Here is a 6,000-nt window from a genome sequence, read left to right on the forward strand (position 1 = left end):
TCCAGACCAAACATCTTGATGTGGGTCTGGCTTGTCAGGCTAGGGTTGTACAGCTGTGGCTCACCTGAATGAATGTTGAGGGGAGGGGCGTGTCTGGTCTGAACTAGTAGATGCATGAAAACAGCTCCTGATAAAGAGGTTGCCTGGCTCAAAGTATTTTGAGTATTTTGAAAATACAAAATTACTCATCTTAAATGTATTTAAATACAAATTACATTCGATTTTTTCCAAAGGCTTTAAAATACAAAATACAAAATAGTATTTTGTATTTCAAATACATATTTTAAATACATGTATTTGAAATACTGCCCATCCCTGCTTGAGGGTAAGTAAATCATGGACTAATTTTCATTTTTGGGTGAACTATCCCTTTAACGTAGTCACAACACAGTATCGGCTTCCAATGACTGCTCACAATCATTTAAAATTCTTGAAGTATATAGAGATCAGTGACACCATTGAGGTAGAACTTTAAGGACACTGTACGTTTACAGTTAAGACAGACCATGACATAGCGATTTTATCTGCTCTGGATTTGCTCTGCCTCCAGCACAAAGAACAGACAAAATATTTAACATGTTGAATTTGTTGAAAGCGAAATTCCTTCTGTGTGAGAGAAAAGCTCACAATAGCTGGGCAGGTTTCCACCGATCTGAACCTCTGATGCATTAGTCATTCATTCAGAACAGAACATTCATTCATAACTTGATATATCACACCCAACAGACATATTAATGTCGCAATGAACAGAAACACAACCACAGTAAAATGCAGTCAAAAGGAAGGCTGCTTTGAATGAAGCATGGAGTTTTTGGCAGGCCCTGCCCCTGGTAATGTGCTATTTATGGATATGTGGATGTAAACAGGACTACAGGAAGAGCATCCTGTCATTTACCCGGTGCTCATTGTCTAGTTTGGGGTCTAAAAATATTTTTTCTTAAAGACATGAAAACTTTTATTCAGTAGTGATCCATTAAAGGGTTAGTTCACCCAAAAATGAAATTTATGTCATTAAAGACTCACCGTAATGTTGTTCATCTTCAGAACACATTTTAAGACATTTTATATTTAGTCCGAGAGCGTATTCAAGAGTATGCACACTTTACAGTCCATATCCAGAAAGGGAATAAAAACATCATCAAAGTAGTCCATATGTGACATCAGTTAGTTCATTAGAATCTTTTGAAGCATCGAAAATACATTTTGGTCCAAAAATAGCAAAAACTAGGCCTTTATTCAGCATTGTCTTCTCTTCCGCGTTTGTTTTCAAACCTCAAATAAAGATTAAAACGGTCATGAATCAGCATATTTATTCATGATTCCGATCGCCAATGTCACGTGATTTCAGCATTTTGGCAGTTTGACACGCGATCTGAATCATGAATCAATAAACTGATTCATGACCGTTTGACGCTTTATTTGAGGATGTCTCAAATTAAAGACACACCAAAAATTAAACTCAATCTGCTTTAACATTATGCTTATAATTGTGCTCTTATAAAGTAGTTTAACTCAAACGTTCTGTTAAAAAAATTTTGAGATAAAAAACGAAAGGGTTATCGGAAGGTGACGTTGGAGTAGGGACTGTGGTGTGGTTCGTTTATAGCCTATGTTTAGCCTTTTATTTCTTGTGACTGCATTTAGGCTTCAAAATGAATAAAAGTTGTGTTCATCTATGATAATTATCTTGATGGACAAAACGTTTAAGTAGAAGGTGTGTATGTATTATAAACTTTTGTTGATCACAGAGCATTTTTTTCCCTTTCTTTTTTTGCAATAATCCAAAAGCCCATTGGAAAACCCTTTTGGGTTTTTCTCAAGGGAACCAGTGTGATGCTAATTGCCAGTTGGCCTACAAAGTGATGTCATACCTACACCAATCTATTTGGACAGCATTCGTCACACCGGTGTGATGCATTCAGCATTCAAATGTGACCTTTGCAGGATGCAGCTACTGTTTAAATGTAGAACTTTCTACTACTCATCAAAGACTCCTGAAAAAAATCACATTTTCTATGAAAATATTAAGCAGCACAGCTGTTTTTAACATGGATAATAATCAGAAATGTTTCATGAACAGCAAAACAACGAATGATTTCTGAAGGATCATGAGACACTGAAGACGGGTAATGATGCTAAAAAAATTCAGCTTTGCAATCACAGAAATTAAATATATTTAAATAGAAAAGTTATGTTAAATTTTAATAATATTTCACAATATTAATGTATTATACACACTGTCTTGGTCATCAGTTTTTGTCCCTGGGTTTGGTTCTGAGTACAAGAATAACAGTAAATAGATAGCATTTTCTGACCTGCTTTCTGCTTGTTTTAGATAGATAGTGCTATCATTTATATCCATTAAACTTCAGTAAGTTTGAGCAAAAGGGGTTATAGGTGCTTTAGCAACATTAATATAAATTATAGTTATTTCCAAATGGAAACCAAAGAAGCAAATAAAAGGACATAAATGTAGTTGTTTGAGGATCTATAGTAATCTTGCGTTCTTTTGTTCACGGCAGTTAATCAGTGACTGTCAATCTGGGTTAAACCTCAAGCTATGCGGATCTAACAACACAATGAGACACGTAAAGCAGCAAATCCGAAAAGAAACCCTGACAAGTGAAGCGAGCAGCATTCTTTCAACATTCCATTGCCTGAGGAAAGCTATTGCCATCAGTTCTGTTTTCACTGATCTTTACAAAGTGGCCTGGAGGTGTATACTTTGAAAGCTGTGCTGTTAATGGTTTTTATCTTTGAACAGTGTCATGTTAGATGCTAATGAGGTGCAGCCTGTTCAGCTCACATGCAGCTAATGAGATCTGTTTTATGATGACACGCGTTTTAAAATCAAATTTTAACAATGTCATAATAGAAGAACATTTTTCATCAAATTCGTACAAAGCCAAATTATCTGAGATTTGCTATTTACATTAAAGGTAGGCCTACGCTATATGTAACATTTCAAAATATCAAAATTCAAGTAACGAGTCAAAATCATCAATCCTTCCAAACCCCCAAAAATAGGGTTTTATTACCCTAATTCACTATTATACATTGTTTATATTTTAGACCTGACAGGATGGTTTTGTGCACATCTCGTCGTATCTGCAAACAGACAACAACTCCAGCTACTTTGACGTTATTTTGCTAATGTATTTTTTTTTGTTGTTGCATGTTTTGCAAGCATGGATTAGTTAGTCAAGTCACTTTCATTTATATAGCACCGACTAGTCGACTAATCGACTAGTCGACCTTAATGCTCTGTCAAGACAATATACTGTAAAAAAAAATGGTCATCATGACGCTTTAAGCTTGACGTCGACTAGTCGCTGGCCTATAGAGGGCGCAACACGATAAACAATTTCCTGACAGGCTCTGTTTTGACCAGTTAAAAACGACAAATAAATGTATACTCCATGAGCTCTCCACAAGACATGTTTGATTATATATCTGAATGCTCAAAATTGATCGGGAGAATGCAGGCTTATTGTACATGTAAGTTAATAATCGCGCTAAACTGCTGCAACGCACACACACACATAGCCTGGTCACGCGGAGATCGCGCGCACCTCACACAAAACCATTCAGTAGCACAAATGTATTATCAACACTGTTCTGTGATTTATAAATAAAATAGCTTAGAAACTGAAAAGTTCTAGCATATATTTCTTGATCATTAAAACTCACACCTTCACTATTAGTAGAGAGACGCTGCCAGGTAGAATCAATTCACACACAATCACTCACTAATGCATTCATATCTTTATTGTGCCACTTTATCTATCTTATTCAGAACGAGCAGAAATCTGTGAGAAATATAACGTCCTTAAGACAAAAGAACTGATACAGAATCTGTTATGTAGGACCAATAACCGTATGGGCAGTGCTCATTTGCCATAGCTGTGCACAAGAAGACCCGAGTTCGAGTCTCAGCTCGAGGATCATGGTTATTTGTTTATTAATGATGTCATCAGCGACTAGTCGACGTCGACTCGACTTTCATCACATAAATGTCGACTTTAAAAAAATGGAAGTCGTTCAACCCCTATTTTACAGTACAGATTCTTTCAAAGCAGCTTTACAGTGATAATTGGAAAATAATGGAAGAGAGATTGTTTTGGTTGTACAGCAGCTCAATAAAAAAGTTATTGTCCAGCTAAAGTTTTTGATTGAATAATTTCTGTTGTAAAATATCATTAGTGTCACGTCACAGACAAAGGAAATGGTGCGAGGACTCAAGTGCAGAAAAGGATATATTTATTTATAACAAATAAAACATAAACTCAAAACAAAACCCACGAGGGGGAAAAACACACAATAGAATAATAAAATATAACTTAAACAAACCAACAGAATCACAGGGAGAACGGGAGACGCAGACATTACACAAGGATCCAACACAGACTGACAAACACAAGGAGATTATAAAGGGAACAAACAAGGCAGATAATGAGGGAGAACAGGTGGGGCAAATAAACCAATAATCAGATAACAAGAAGGGCGGGGTTGACAGTAGACCGGAGACATGACAAAACCCACATGTGCACACAAGACAGGACAGGCATGTGACATTACCCCCTCCTTAAGGAGCGGCTACCAGACGCTCCACTAGGGACGGGCGGGACAGACCAGGGCGGGACGGGAGGGACAGACCAGGGGGGCACGGGAGGGACAGACCAGGGGGGCACGGGAGGGACAGACCAGGGGGGCACGGGAGGGACAGACCAGGGGGGCACGGGAGGGACTGACCAGGGGGGCACGGGAGGGACTGACCAGGGGGGCACGGGAGGGACAGACCAGGAAGAAACAGACAAGGGAGGGGTAAACAAGGGAGGGACAAAAACAAAAAGTTCAAGAGGCAACGGTGGCACACAAAGTTCGAATGGCCAGGACGGCCCGCCGAGGTCGGGAGGCCCACCGAGTTCAGGCGGCCCGCAGAGTTCAGGCGGCCAGGGTGGCGCGGTGAGAGCAGGACTCCTGGGTGGCGCGGTGAGTGCAGGGGGCGCCAGGGAGGAGCGGTGAGAGCAGGACGCCTCAGCGGCGCACGGAGAGCAGGACGCCTCAGCGGCGCACGGAGAGCAGGACGCCTCAGCGGCGCACGGAGAGCAGGACGCCTCAGCGGCGCACGGAGAGCAGGACGCCTCAGCGGCGCACGGGGAGCAGGACGCCTCAGCGGCGCACGGGGAGCAGGACGCCTCAGCGGCGCACGGGGAGCAGGACGCCTCAGCGGCGCACGGGGAGCAGGACGCCTCAGCGGCGCACGGGGAGCAGGACGCCTCAGCGGCGCACGGGGAGCAGGACGCCTCAGCGGCGCACGGGGAGCAGGACGCCTCAGCGGCGCACGGGGAGCAGGACGCCTCAGCGGCGCACGGGGAGCAGGACGCCTCAGCGGAGCACGGGGAGCAGGACGCCTCAGCGGCGCACGGGGAGCAGGACGCCTCAGCGGCGCACGGGGAGCAGGGCGCCTCAGCGGCGCACGGGGAGCAGGGCGCCTCAGCGGCGCACGGGGAGCAGGGCGCCTCAGCGGCGCACGGAGAGCAGGGCGCCTCAGCGGCGCACGGAGAGCAGGGCGCCTCAGCGGCGCACGGAGAGCAGGGCGCCTCAGCGGCGCACGGAGAGCAGGGCGCCTCAGCGGCGCACGGAGAGCAGGGCGCCTCAGCGGCGCACGGAGAGCAGGGCGCCTCAGCGGCGCACGGAGAGCAGGGCGCCTCAGCGGCGCACGGAGAGCAGGGCGCCTCAGCGGCGCACGGAGAGCAGGGCGCCTCAGCGGCGCACGGAGAGCAGGGCGCCTCAGCGGCGCACGGAGAGCAGGGCGCCTCAGCGGCGCACGGAGAGCAGGGCGCCTCAGCGGCGCACGGAGAGCAGGGCGCCTCAGCGGCGCACGGAGAGCAGGGCGCCTCAGGGGCGCAGGGAGAGCAGGGCGCCTCAGGGGCGCAGGGAGAGCAGGGCGCCTCAGGGGCGCAGGGAGAGCAGGGCGCCTCAGGGGCGCAGGGAGAG

The sequence above is a fragment of the Pseudorasbora parva genome, chromosome 23, assembly GCF_024679245.1.
Source record: "Pseudorasbora parva isolate DD20220531a chromosome 23, ASM2467924v1, whole genome shotgun sequence".
Taxonomy (NCBI): domain Eukaryota; kingdom Metazoa; phylum Chordata; class Actinopteri; order Cypriniformes; family Gobionidae; genus Pseudorasbora; species Pseudorasbora parva.